The sequence below is a fragment of the Ursus americanus genome, chromosome 12 (assembly GCF_024610735.1).
Source record: "Ursus americanus isolate L20-20 chromosome 12, mUrsAme1.1.p, whole genome shotgun sequence".
NCBI classification, from domain to species: domain Eukaryota; kingdom Metazoa; phylum Chordata; class Mammalia; order Carnivora; family Ursidae; genus Ursus; species Ursus americanus.
Genome location: NC_142138.1, coordinates 51779312 through 51794979, shown reverse-complemented (window position 1 = coordinate 51794979; position 15668 = coordinate 51779312).

The following is a 15668-nucleotide window of genomic DNA, read 5'->3' as shown; positions in this document are numbered from 1 at the left end:
TTCATCCAATTTTAGTTTTCAATCCTATTTTAATATTAGTAACCACCATTTTTTGACTACCTACTGTAGGTATGTACACACGCTCTCATACAACACTGAAACAGACATCATTTCTATTACAGATGAGAAAACTCAAAGTCAACAAAACTAAGTAAAATGCCCAAAGCCATGTGGTTTGAAAATGGCAAAGCTGGCAAAGCTGTAATTTAACCCAACCTCTATCTCATCACAATGCCTCATCCTACAGGGCCAATCTAGAGCTCTGGGTTGTGGCACAGGACTAGATAAATTAGGGTGAAGGCAGAGGTAAAGGAGAAAGAGGAAAGCAAAGAATATATAAAATATAAGTAGAATCCTCATTCCTAATGACACCCCACCCCCATCCCATGATTCCTGTGTTCATTTCCAGTAAATTCTCACAAACATAGCCCCAGGAAGTCACTGTTTATATATGAAAACAAGCTCATGTTCAAAAAGACCTCTTCTTTGCGCTTCCCAGGGGACAAGGAATAAACCACCACACCTGAATCTATGAATCAAAACTAGGCCTATCTTCGCAACATTAATATGTATTAAGACTTCCAAGGCAGAAGAAACTGTTGAGTACCAATAATGAGAAATGTGATAGCAAGTTATTCAAGAAACTTCAAAGTGGCTTTATCTCAGGAGAACAAGTTATTGAAATCGATTCTATTTTAGCAAGACATCATCTCTAATGGAAACAGAAAATGTCTACTTCCTGATCTAAGTCCCAATATGCAGAACAAGCATAAGAACTTTACAAAGATTAGAGATTAGGAAAATTACCATTGCTGGAAGAGTTTAATAATATGGAAATGCAGAACCACAAAGAGTGCTTCATTTTGGGAAAGTGAATCATCCAAAATAGATTGACCAGATATAAACTGAAAATAAATATTACAGAAAAAGAAAAATGATCTTTGTTCCCATATGACTATTAACTCAGGAGCATAATCTCCTTTCATTTTAATACATATAGTCATCATCATCTGAATTTGTAAAGTTAAAAAAAATTTTTTTTGACGAATTAGGTTGATTTTCAACTCTAGAGTAAGACATGTAAATAATTAAAATAAAATGCTTGTAATCCTGGTATACAAACATTTTAAAAATTCTGTTTAAGATAACTTTTTATCATTTTTACATATGCAAAACAGAGCCAATCAATGAATCTGGAGAATTACTACCCCCCTCAATCCCACATACACCTTTATAACAAATTACATAAATTTACTAATTTACTATTTATGTGTCTCTTATGACCAGGTACTATTTTAAGCTAGATCTAGGCTACTTAGAATAGAAGGATAAACAAAACAGTCAAATATCTATATGCTCATGGAGCTTAGATTTCTAACTGGGAGACAAACATCATAAAGAAAGAAATTATATAGTAGGTTAGCAGGTGATGAGTGCTACAGACAAAAGAAAAAGTGGAAAAGAACACGAGAATGTCCAGCTCATCTTCCCACCTGAGGTCCACCATCAGATCCTTTTCCATGGACCCAGAGGAAAGAGCCACTCAGAGACAATCACTTTCCATAGTTTTCCATGAACAACCCCTTCAGGTTCCCTACAGTGGTTGGGTGTGCTTGGTTTCTCCGATTTCCTTGCAGAGCTCCCTTTCCAGATCTTTTTGTCCCTGATTCTCCCACATCTGTAAAAGGCTCATTTCCTATAGCAAATCTCTGATCCTATAAAATCATCATAGCATTGCTTCCCTAACTGAACTCTGACCAGTAAGCAAACCATTCTTCACAGTGCAATCAAAATGTTCTTTCGAAGGATAAAGTGTTATCATGTCCTTTACCTGTTAAAAGCAGTCTATGATGTCCCATTTCCTTCAGGATAAAGTGCTCTTTTTGAAAAATGGGCTTATCAGGCCTTCCTCAAGATGTGACCTCAACCTATTTTAATAGGCTTAGCTCTCTCAAATCCAAAGATAAGAATGTCTACTGTTTCCTCAACTCTCTCTCATCTCTTGGTCATCAAACATGCCTTCCTCTTCCATGGAGCATTTCCCTCATTTTTCATTTGATGTATTTCTCCTTCTTCAGACCTCAAATAAAAGGTCAGTTTCTTAGATAAAGCCTCCCTAGGCCAATATTACTAATCAGGTTTTTCTGCCATATGCACACAAAGTGTCCCATGATCCCCATTCTGTACCCTTTTATCATACTACCTGACAGTATGCCTTCACTAAATAACAAGCTCCAAAAAGACAATAACCATGTCTGCTTTGTTCACTGTTATATCCTCAGTGCCAACATGGTTCCTAGCATACAATAAACAGTCCATCAACATTTGTGGAGTGAACGAACAGATGGTTGAATAAATCAGGGGTATTTTAGGTAACAATTTCTGTGTAAAAAAATTACAAACTTAGAGGATTAAAATAACACACATTTATTATTTCACAGCTTCTGTGGGTCAGGAGTCTAGGCACAGCTTCCATTGGGTTTGCTTCTTCAGGATCCCCCTCCCATAGCTACAGTCAAGGTGGCAGCCAAGACTGCCACCTTATCTGAAAGCCTGACTGGGAAGTGTCTGCTTCTAAGATCACAAGGCTGTTGGCAAGATTCATTTTCTTGCACGTCGTTGGACTGTCAGACTCAGTTGCTTGCCATGTAGAAGCTCTACATATAGCTTACTGATTCATCAAAGCCAGCAAAGGAGAGTCTGCTACCAAAACAAAAGTAAGAAGCTTCTGAAATCTAATAGCAGAAGTGGAATCCTCTCAGGGTTGAGGTACAGTGCTGGTTAGAAGCAAATTACTCTAGGAAATGGAATTACACAAGGCTATGGACACCATAACAGGTGTGTGCCAAGAGTTGTGCTAGAACATCTATGATGAGTTTCTATTGGCTCCACGTGCATGTGTATGGGTGGCTCAGGCTGGCCTAAAAGTTCAATGGCAAACTGATTAGAAAACATACCCTATGAATTGAGGTTGCTTCACACAGGTCCTAAGTTCACTCAGGCGTCCCACTGCTCAGGTATTTTAAATATATTTAGACAACAGAAACTCATCATACATGTTCTAGCACAACTCTTGGCACACACCTGCTATGGTGGGCAGGCCCAAAAATTTATCTCCCAATAATCCGTATCTCCTGGTATTCACAGCCTTGTGTAATTCCAGAAAGCCACTACATTATATTTTCCTGGAGAAAGCTTTATATTGGGAGATCACTGGAGCTAGGTACTGACTGATGAATAAAAATGTGCTAAGTAATTAAGAGTATAGTGTGGGCATTCCAGGAAGGGAGTGCAGCATGTGCAAAAGCATAGAGGCAGTGACGAGCATGAGACCGTTACAGTTTTAGAGTGGATGGGGCAAGGGTGATGGAGTCAGTGGATCACATGAAGGGTCCCCACAACAGCTCCCCATATCACACATATATATACAAAATTTTTAATATTGCTGGCTTTCAGAGGATAATAAGACTCCTGCTGACTTTTTAAAAATAAATATATGTTTAGAACCAAAGAGGAACAAAAAAGATGCTTAAAGAATGACAAAGTCCATTGATTTTTAGTGATATAAGCTTAAACTCTATTTTTTCTTCTTAAAGATGTCTAATTATGTGCAAAAATTACATGGCTTAAAGTCCATGATCAATAAAAGTATGTGGGAAAAAAATCCACAAATTTCAGAAATATAAAGATGTGACCAAATATCATTAAGAGTCACAGAGCAGATATGTTTTCTATACCAGAAAGGTGCTATATTTTTAGACTTAGTGAGTCTAGTCCACTCCTGAAAAGTGGGGGTGGATAAAAGTAAGATAAAATGGGATGTCTTTATTGAAATGTGCCATTTTCCAGAGCTGCTCTATAAATTCATAAGGATTCACCCTAGAGTTTGACAAAACTTACACATTAAAATCAAGAAAGCAGTAGGTGACTTTTTCCTACTGGGAATTTAAGCAGTAGATGACTTATTGCTTCTGGGCTAACCAAACCAAAATTAGCTGATGCTATGCAGACAACTTCATTGGAAAAAATGTTCCCCTAATGTAAGACAAAATCTCACAGGCCACTGCTCAGATATATGCAAGGACTGTAAAATAACTCCTAAATACAAGACTCCATTTCTGGTTCCCAATCTTAAGGCCTGGAGTGGGTCAGTATTACACTGGAAATTTGGACTTACATGACTTACATGCCTTTTGAAGAAAAAAAAAAGAGAAAAGAAAGAAAGAAAGAGAGAGAGAGAGAGAAAGAAAGAAAGAAAGAAAGAAAGAAAGAAAGAAAGAAAGAAAGAAGGAAAGAAAGAAAGAAAGAACGAGAAAGATGTCTTACAGCTTCAAAGATCCCAATACTTGTGAAAATGAGAGGAAGTTCACATTTATTTAGTGTTCTCTGGTATTTAGCTTTTCCAAAAAGGTAACTCCTTTAATCCTGTGAAATAAACTTTATCATCCTCATTTTACAAATACAAAAACTGAGGTTCACAAGTGTTCACCATCTCAGTTAGTCACAAAGTAAATGAGGATGTGTTGATTTTTTAAAATCATGATCCATGATCTCTTCATTCCACTGAACTCATGATCCCATGATCTCTTCATGCCACTGAACTACCATAGTTCTAAGCTGGAGGATGAGGGAGGTGAGGCCAAAGAATATTTAGCTGCTTACTGACCAAGATGGCCAGCTTGCCCCAGACTGCCCTGATTTAACACCCAGGTTTCCTCCACCCCAGGAAATTCCTCAATCCTGGGCAAACAAGGACTGTGAGTCACCTTAACATGCCATCTTCTGACACTCATGTTGGATTCCATGGAAAGAAGCAACACAGAGCTCCAGATCCCCTAAAAATACAAGCGTATAAATGGTAGCCAAAGACACAAGGGCAAGATTATTAGTTAGGCACAGCTGCTTTTTCTGCAGGGCTTTTTTCTGACATGAAGTTATCTTCACATTCCCGGGTTCCCCTTACCTCCTTTCACCATTCACCTTCACTTCACCTGGCAGAACAGACTAACAGACTGAGACTAACAAAATGCATTTGGGACACCTTAAATAGTTTCATTAGTACTTTCATCTAATAAAGTAAATTAGCTACCTCTAGCATAAGAGTTACTTTGATAGTAAGGCTGCTGCTAAAATGGTGCTTGTAGACGGAAGTATGGCCATCCATTTAAAGTGGACTTAAGAGCCTCCTTGTTCGGGCTTACCTCACAACAGACTGAATCCAAACATTGGTCAGGGTTCCAGCTCCCAAGAATTTCCATCCCTGCCTTTTAATGTGCCTGAAATGCTACCATTAAGCTACCAAGAAGATGGTATAGGACAGAAGGAAGTACGCACACTAAGGGGTGCAAGAGAAGCTTCATTTGCAGTCTGACGGAGTAGCAGCCCTAGCCTTGTTGCAGATGCAGCAAACGTGCTTTTCTAGCAGTTTCTGCAAAGGTGAACTACTAGCCAGTGAGTCAAAAGTACTACAAATTCATTTGTTTTATAAGGTTTGGGGTCTAAGCTCACTTAAAATTTTAAGGCAGTACTTGGTAGAAAAGATCATCCCAACCACAAAAAATATGCTTTTTATTTTAAAACAACTTTATAGAGTGGGTCAATTCACTGGAGACATTATAGCTGTTTTCATTGTTTAAGTCAAAGGTCTCTGTTCCCACAGGAGCCATTTTATCAACTTCAGATGACCTCTGTTGGGCTGGCATAATACTATAAAATAGTTATCTTGATCTTTGGCAATGTTTATTGCCTCCTTGTATAACTGAAAGAACAGTTATATTCTAGCATAATGAAGACATTTTCCAAATCTCAAGATGAATGTTTGGCCTTAAGGAAAGAATGAAGCCAAAGCAGTAAGAGAGTTAAAGACAGCTTTGTAGCAGTATTTTGTACCACATAGTTCATTATAAGAACACTTTAATATGGAAAATCTATTGCTAACATTGCGGTTTGTAGTGCTTAAACCACAGATGCACAAACTTTGCTTTTGTCAATACGTGAGATCATGAATTCTTTATTCTCAATGCCTTGGAAATCTGTAGCTAAGAAAATGTGCTATGTATACAGCCACCCCACTGCCCAAATCAGAAGTAAAAAAGAGTATTTACAGATGAACTTCCCAAGTAAGTGGATGATCTTAATTAAAAAATAAAAAATAAAGATCTATAGTCAAATAAGGCTTGGAGAATCACAATGTATATGAGCATAATAAAGCTCTCAGATTCCTGATTAAATATTCACACAACCAGCAACAACATAATTATTTGACCTCGGAATCCTATTTAGCATTATTACTTCAGAACACATGTGGAATATATTTATAAGAATCAAATATTTGCAATCATCCTTGTCTTATAAAATCAGACATAAAGTCACTGTGCTCATTAATACGGACTTATGTCCATTCTATGTGTGTGTCAGGTGTCCCTGGAAAGACACAGAATTAATCAAGACTTTACATTGTTTTTATATCCAATTCTAGGACACTGAGCTTAAAGTGTCGAAGCAATTCCTCAGGCTCCTAAAGCTGACTTAGTTTGGGCATCATAGTGATTAATATGGAGCCTCATTAACTCTTTCAGATGAACAGAACCTGTTTTCTTCTACTCTATTAAATTGAGTTAGTGTAATACACTTGTGGAATGTTGGAAAATTACCAATCAAAATAATCAATGATGGTTGGTTAATTGGGGGCTACAAGACAGAGAAACAGTCCCTCAAAGAGGACTAGGTCCCACCAGGGTGGTAACGGGTACTCTCTGAAGGTCATCAGGCATCTTTCCTAAGACCCTGATGGGGAAAATACCATCAGTCATGTTATCAGTCTTTTCTACCTAACTCCCAGGCCAGAGAAACACCTTGAAAAAATGGCTGTGAAGGAAGATTAATATTCACTTCACAATCCACCTGTGATTTGTAAGGGCTTTCACTAAATCTAGTTTTGTATTAATGTTATGTTTTAATGGATGCGATTCGATCTGTAACCCACCAGAAGACGTACAGTAAGACAAACAAGAACAAGGTTCAAATCTACATTCTCTAGGGGCTAAGGAACTCTGTGTTACTGAGTCAGAAAAGAGGCAGCACAGTGAAAATCACAGAGCAGAAAAACAGCTATAAATAATACCACATTTTACTCACATTTATTTATTTTTTTAAACTCATTTGTCAAGCATGACAGAATTCTTATATGTGACTAATGACCCTCTAAGGAAATACTCTTCTATAAATTTCATTAAAATTATAAAATTATAAAACTCACTGCAGGAGAATATAATAGGAAATCACTCCCAGGAGGGATTTTCTCATCACAAAGTGGCTCAGATTCCTTCCCAATATACTTTCTGGGTATTTTGGCACAGTCTTGAACCGGCACAGTAAGTTCAACAGTCAATCAGCTGTAACACTGCACTATCAGTGAGATCCACTCGATGACAAATATTAAGTACAGCTCTAAGGTTAGAGGTAATTAACTCTTTTAAAATACACATCTCAGCACATTAGGAAGAAAAGATGCCAAATAATTATTTATCTGGGTAACTTTAATGAATCCACAGTCAATAATTTCTGAATAGGTAATTTCTTAAATTTGCAAATAATGCTCAACTAAATTTTACTATGATTCTAACTTTATACTTAACCTATGACTAGATGTCTAAAGTCAAAAAGCTTTCAAATTTGTCCAGTTTGTTTCAAAGCTATTGAAAACTTATGTAGTTAGAACAATACAAGACAAGGCTTACTACAAAAATTAATAAACAAGATGCCTTTAGGAAATTATTTTCTAGGAATAAAGCAAACTATTTCAAATAGAGTAAAATAGTTTGAATGCATGAGACATCTTTACCAATATTTGATTTATAAACAGCAAATGGGCATAATAGTGATGGAAAACATGTTTACCTAATTCTACTAGTTTTTAACTTATGCATTTTTCTATACTGTATGATATAAAACATATAAACATATCATAAAATTAGAGTGTTGTTTTGAAATCCACGAAAGACAACACTTTAGTCTCATGTTTTGGGTTTAATATCAATTTTATGGCTTTCTATAAGCTTTGTTTTCTGAAATTGAAAAAAAAAACTTCATATTTGAATTCGTTCAAATAACATGAGTTATAAAATGGACTGTCGGTAGTTTTTAAAGCCAATAACCTCTTTCTTTCCTTGCAGTCCTTCTTGCATACAGCCCAATCTTATTTCAGTTATCGCGAGCAGCCAAAAAAGCAATATGTTGGTGAGACCACTGCTGGGAACAATAATTGAATGAATCAAGTCTGAATCCTTACCCAGTTCAGGTCCAGCAAATAGATGACATTTAAGAATAACTGTTTCTCCTTTGCAGCTATATTAGCTGCAGTACTTTTTTTTTTTTTTTTAAGATTTTATTTATTCATTTGACAGAGAGAGACAGCCAGCAAGAGAGGGAACACAAGCAGGGGGAGTGGGAGAGGAAGAAGCAGGCTCATAGCGGAGGAGCCTGATGTGGGGCTCGATCCCATAACGCCGGGATCACGCCCTGAGCCGAAGGCAGACGCTTAACCGCTGTGCCACCCAGGCACCCCTAGCTGCAGTACTTTTTTTAGCAACATATAAAAGTATTCTGAAGACAGTCTCCTGAATTTCCAAGCAGCATCTGCCTGAAAAACTGTTGCAAAGGATGACTGTTCTGGTTTTTGTTGCGTTTTTTTTTTCCCTTTTTCGATTACAATTTTTATATAGGAATTTGACCACTTCACTCAAGGCTGTCTAAAGTAGGGCAAGCAAATAAAACTTGAAATACATATTTGTTTCTGTTGTGGTTAAGAGTAAGAATAGAACTGATTCTAGTTTAGAGAATTCATAACTAAGTTAAATTCACAAACTACAACCAAACTTTCCGTTTAAAAACCCAATCTATACTTTCTAATAGGATCTGGGGACTCAATCCTCTATTGAGAACAAGAGATATTGAAAATTTATAAATATGTGCAACAGGAAATGGTATTTTGTTTCCTTTTATATCCCTTTCTAATTTATCTCCTTTATTAAAGTGTATCTAATATCTTACAAAAGGAAACCAAAGTAAATACATACAAATTCCCCTTGCCATGAAAATCCAGGGTACTGCCTTGTCTGTGGAGCTGCTCCTATACAAAAGAGCAGATTAATCTCAGTATCTTAGAGAGGCGGGAAAAAAGAAGCTACATATTTCTTCTAGAGGAGAAATGAATAAACTGGACCATGCGTGAGGTTTAAGGATAGGGTGCATACCGCACTCCCTTCTGGGTTATCCATATCAAGGGTAAGGTTGCCTAGGCATCAGACGAGGTGCAATAAAAACACCCCTACAATTCTTAAACTAAAACTTTATTTTGGAAATTTCATAAGTCAGACGATACCAGTTCTAAGAGGAATTAAATTGTAAAAGACAACACCTTCCTGTTTTAATATGGAAATATTTGCTAAAAAAGAACTCTGGTCCAATAAGAAAAGAACATTGTTTCCCTTATATAAGAAGTCTTTCTAGGTTAGAGATATAGTTAATAGTTCCTATAATTAATGTATAATTACTCTCTTCTTCACCCTACGTATATTTCTTAGTCAATACAACCCATAGTTGATATGAAATGTATAGTCACTGTATACATCTCCCTACACATATCACTTAGTTCAGAGGACAAAATATGCTAAGAGGTAAGCAGCTCTCTATTTATTTCTTTGCTGTTTTCTATTATGGGCTTGGGGGTTCACTGGCAAACTTATGATCTTAACTAGATAACATAGTGTAGCTACTGGCAGGTAAGAGAAAGTAGACTCAGGCCAAGCACAGAAGGCTGCTTCAGGATTTAGGTCTTCAGAAGGACAAGACCCCTCCTTCCAGGTGGAGGAAGAATCCACTCTTTAGCATGGGTGTTCCTTATTGATTTTTAACAGTACTACGTAGACCAAGAAATTTACATCTTTCTGTTATCTGCATGCGGCTTTATGTTTTTTTGCTGAACAAAATTTTGTCAAAAAATATTTATGTGGCTACGGTTTTGCAATTTTTTTAAAGTCTTCTGCATTTTGTATCTAGCTGAGAAAGTCTTCTTCACTAAAATAGTAAATAGTTCTAACACGTGTCCATGTTCATTGCCTCCATTTTCTCCACTATTGATCTAATAAAGACTCTCCCCCTCTCACCAGGAATTCACCAAGCCTCACCTTTTATGTTCCAACAACACCAAAAGGTTGACTTTCCTGGCTCTGTGGGGCCATCTCTAATCTACATGACTTTACTCTTACCCTAAACTTCACTCTTTACCCTTAATTAGAACATCATTCCCTCCCCCTCTTCACTCTATCTGGTTAACCCTGCATACCCTCAAAGATGCCAAGGAAGTGTCATTTCCTCCAGAAAGATTTTCTTACCCATCGACAGTGTTAGGCCTTATTTTGTACTACATAATACCAAGTGCTTAGTAATCCTTGTCATAGCTGTCACTCCCACATGACTATTAATTGCTTATCACAGAGGACTGTCCCTTGGTCACTCTTGTATCTGAGCTCTTCACACAATATCTGGAGCCTAAAAGGAGATTGAGAGATATTTGACAAATCAACAAACAAATTAACAAAATGAAGAGTTTATAGGATTACCGTAACAACAGCTTGGACAGGGGTAGAATTTCTGGGGCAATTAAGGTTACCAGTTCCTACCCCTATAAGATGTTTTGAAAGCAAATCCCAGTTTCATATACCTACAGTGCTCATGTTTTACCTTTATTATAATAGTCTTCTGAAATACTATGCAAGAATTGAAGTTTGAATCCATCAGGCCTTCAGTGGATCTCTTATTACATTACTCTGAAAAAGATTGCTTTGTGGCTTATGCTTACATATAAAAACTGTTTTCCCTCCTCCTCACTAAAGTCCCAAAAGCATTTCTAGAAAAGCCTAGGTAAACTCAATTTGTCAAAGACACCAAAGGGAGTTTTAACATATTAAAAGCACAACTGAAGATTTCTTAAGTATAAACTTCTGGAGGAATTGTTATATTTGAAATATAAGCCATTTTAGAAAAGAAAGGCTCTTCTAGAAATTCATATTTTTATATATCTAAAATAATGTTTAAAAACAAAAAGAACATAGTGTCTTCTAAAGCAGTGACTCTAATTATGACCTATATTATAGTGCTTAACCTAACCTTTCTTCCTGGCTTCAGTATCTTTATCTCTAAGTCTCTAAGAAATAATTTCACCTTAAATGCACATGTCATAGCACTAACAATAGTAATAATATTAGCAAATACTTACCTAGCACTTAACATGTACCCAAAACTGTATATATAATATATATACATGTACTTATAGATATATGTATGATATACGCATGACACACACACATATTCATTTAAATTTTAAAAACCAAGTCTATAAGGTAAGTACCATTGTTTTCTCTTTTAAGAAAAAAAAATCAAAGAGAAAATGAGACACCATGTTTCCTTAAACATGTTTCTGGGCACACAGCTGAATACTGGCAGAGGTGGGATACGAACCCAGGCCCTCTGGTTCCAGCGTCTACTGACCCCCACCCCCATACTCTTCAGCTCTCATTCCTGGAAGCTGTAAAATGAAATTATTAAATTTCATAATATTGGGGGGATAAAAAGAAACAATATGCATAAAGTTTCCAGCACAGTGCACAGTAAGTGGTTAATAAATGTTAATCCCTTTCCCTCAGAAACCTCAAATTTAAAGTGTCACAAGGCCCGTCTCCAGATCCTTGCTGCTTTTCCATGTCTGTGTGCAGCAAGAAGTTAACACATGCCTAGTAACCTCAGTATAATCCTCTACTATTCTTTGTCTTTCTCCTACCACATCAAATCTATCATCTGTTCTACAACCTAAGTATTTCTCAAATCTTTCTCCTCCTCTGTCCTCCAACTTCCACTCAGCCACCCTCTTCACTGGGCTCTCATTTAGTTTCAGCTAAGTTGTAAGAGCTCCCGAGTTGGTATCTTTGCCTGTGGGCCCTCTTCTTTCCAGCTCTCGGCGGCTGCCTCAGTTCCTGATTTCCTAAAATACAAATGGGAACCAGTCCCTCCGGTGCTTCGTGACCTTCGCAGCTTCCACACTGGGTGAGGTTCCAACACTAGCAAACACAGCTTCCACGCCTCCGTTTTCCACGCTCAAAGCAGCATCCAACTCATGTCATTTTCCCAACATGATGTACTGGTTGGTCTCCCTGTCCTCGGCACATGCTCTTCTTCTCCACTTAACAGGCTATTGAAATTTCTGATACTAGATGACAGATTATTGGGTAAACAGATGAACTGATGAACAATAGATTTGTTAACTCCATATACCCAACCGTTCTCCGAACACATTCTCTCACACTTCAGATCTTATATCCTTTAGGAAGGAGGCGCAGTCTAAATATATATATAGGATCAGAGTGGGAATAAAATCTCCCAGATGGGCAGGGTACCAGCCTAGAAGTAAGGCACCACACTAACAATGCACAAAGATAAAAGACAAAACCCCGTAATGGCAATATACGTCAAAGCTTTAGAAATGTCACTGTTCCCAAACCACATTTGTGTTAATGGTAACATTCAATGGATATTGATTAGAAACCAAAGGCCTTGGAATATTTTCCATAAACCCCACCAGAATATAGAAGGCCTGAAAACTGTTAGAAAAAAATGTGTCTGACTCCAGCCATATGCCACTAGTTCTGAGATGCAGGTGATATATTTACTCTGAAAGAGGACCTGGCTCAACTGCATTAGAATTCTAACTCATTCACCCCAGAACCTGGTCCTCCTCTCAGGGCTTCCCCATCAGATCCTTTATTTTCAAGGCCACACAGAACTAAAGCTCTCAATATACAATGCGGTAGTAAGCAGAACTATACATTTCTATGCGCTGCATATGGAACTGTGAAAATAAATAAAGAAACCTCATTTAAAATGGGAGTCGGGAAGCCCCGAAGCAGGTACTCTCTCGTAGGCACCACTCACTGCAGGCAACATAACCAGCAGGAAAAAGGAAGATAACTATTTCCACAAGGAAAGGCACTTTTCACATAAGAATTTATCTCCTGGGGCGCCTGGGTGGCACAGCGGTTAAGCATCTGCCTTCGGCTCAGGGCATGATCCCGGTGTTATGGGATCGAGCCCCACATCAGGCTCCTCTGCTATGAGCCTGCTTCTTCCTCTCCCACTCCCCCTGCTTGTGTTCCCTCTCTCGCTGGCTGTCTCTATCTCTGTCGAGTAAATAAATAAAATCTTTTTTTAAAAAAAAAAAAAGAATTTATCTCCTTCCTTTAAGAAAAGAAGAACCCTCCCTGCCCAGCAACAATGCACTGGCCACCACCTGCAGCCAATGAGAAACCGCCAAAACCTCAACTCTTGCTCTTCTCCAATAAGCTTCTGCTCAGAACAATCCTCTCCAATTTCCTCCTATAACCTAATAAAAGTTGACCTTCCCTTTCTTTGTCTACTTGGACTTGCCTGTGGTTACACAGAGCTGGCTAGTCCCAAACTGCAATTCCTCCGCTATTCCCGAATAAACTCATTTTCTTTACTTAAATAAAATTGTTCTTTGCTCTGTTTAAAGTTAACAGAACTGCCAAACAGCAGAGGGAAAAATACTAGAAGCAAAAATGGAAGCTCTGGTAACCTACCTTTTCTTTAGGAGAGGATGCCTGTGGGTCAGGGCCAGGTCCGGGTGGGGAGTGTGATGTTTCCCAAGAAGGCAAACTGCACACTTGGAGCCCACAGGGTGAGCTTTGTGGTTTGGGGCGTAAGGGGGAAATAAGCCCAGGTCCAGATGGAGGTGTAGGGAAAGGATGGGCTGGGATGCTCTGAGCTTCGGGACAGCTCAGAGAAGGACTAAAACCAGACTGGAGATGGGGCTGCTCTGACCTCTGACCACTCTGACCACTCTGACCACTCTGCCCAGAGGAAGTCTGATCTGGCGGGATCTCAGGAATTCTACAGGTGCTGGCAGGGGGGTCCTGGGATGAGAAACATCTGGGGGCCCCAGGTGCTTGGAGGACCCTTGTCCCAGACTCTTCAAAAAGGAGCCTGGCTCAGGCCACCTAGCGAGCAAATCCCAGTCCTTGTCGATGCCCCCCACAACGTCCCAGAGTCACAGTGCTGCCTTGACCCCAGCTCCTGAGGCATGGGGGGCCCTGGCTCTGACCCAAATTCTATGCAGGGCCATAAGGGGGAGCAAACTTCGCAGGCACAGGCCGCAAGTCCATCAGCCTTATAGGAGGCATCCCATCTGCGCTGGTGACACGAACTCCTCGAGCGGCCGTGGGGCTATCCTGTCTGCCGAGTTCCAGAGCCGCAACAAACAGAACACGCAGTTCTGTTGTCCTCCCTGGGCCTGGTGTTCCTCCCAGCAGCAGTGAGCTGTTCTAGAATTGTCCCAGGAAACCATGGCTGCCTGTTGCTGGAGCCCTTCCCTTTAAGAATAGCCTCAGGGCATTAGTCTCTCTTTCTGACCTCCCCTCACTTCCAGCAGTCCAGAAAGGGGGAGCAGGCCTCATCACCCAAACCCCTCCATCAGGTAATGTTCTCTACTTTCGAACACCCAGCGAGGACGCCCGCTGGCCAGAGCCAGGGCCTGATCCAAGTGAGTGGAGTGTGGTGTTTCCCAGGAAGGCAAACAGGGTGCAGCTGGGGACCACAGGATATGCTTAGTGGGTCTGATGGGGGGCAGGACAGGGAGTAATGCCAGATCCAGGCAGAAGGTCAAGGAGAGGATGGCCTGGGACGCTCAGAGCAGCAAGAGCAGCTTTCACACCCTCACTTATAACGAAGGACTGCCAGTGGAATATGATTCACTCACCAACAGGAAGATACCAACAGCTGAAGCTGAAATGAGCCCCCCCACAGAGCCTCAGTGGATGAGTGTCTATGCCGTTCAACAAATACAGCCTAAGGGCTGAGAATACAAAAGTGCCTTTCAGGGTTAGATGCCAGCATGTAAGTGGACACTGAAAAAGGTTAGGATACTACATCCTTTACCTATCCACCTAATGGAAAATGAAAGATTTCTCTTCAAGAGTGAGTAGATGGAGTGGAAAAAGGTCATGAGATTTCTGAAAAGATGTCTACAATCAAGGAAAAGGAGCCGATGCTTTGAAGGCTTAGAAGAAAAACATCACTTAAAAAGGTTTTCTCCAAACGATAGGGGGAAAAAAAATTGGAAGATGCCCAAGAGTATGTGGGTCTGCATGTAACAAAATGGATGGCCTGCCATGACAGCAGAAATACCAAATTATCTGTCTGAGAAAAACGTCTCAAAAACTCTCAACCACAAACCGTAGTTAAAGCCGGCCAGGGTGGCTAAGAAAGCAGAAGAGCCACCAGGTTATCAAGTGAGTCTTATGGAGGAATATTTGCAGAAACCCTCTGAGAAAGTAAAGACAAAGAACAAAGATAATAAAATAAATAAGAATAGGATACACATAGGAACTAAGCTAATCTAACAAATATAGAGGATCTCAAAGAAAAACAAGAAAAATAGAAACAGAATGAAGAATCAGAGACATAACAAAATAACCTTTCTGGCTCAAAAAAAAGTACCTAATCAAAATATCTCACCAAATCATATGCAAAAATAATGGAAAACACATACATACACCCCCTGGTAATTAAGCACACCAATTACGGGCACCTGGGTGGCT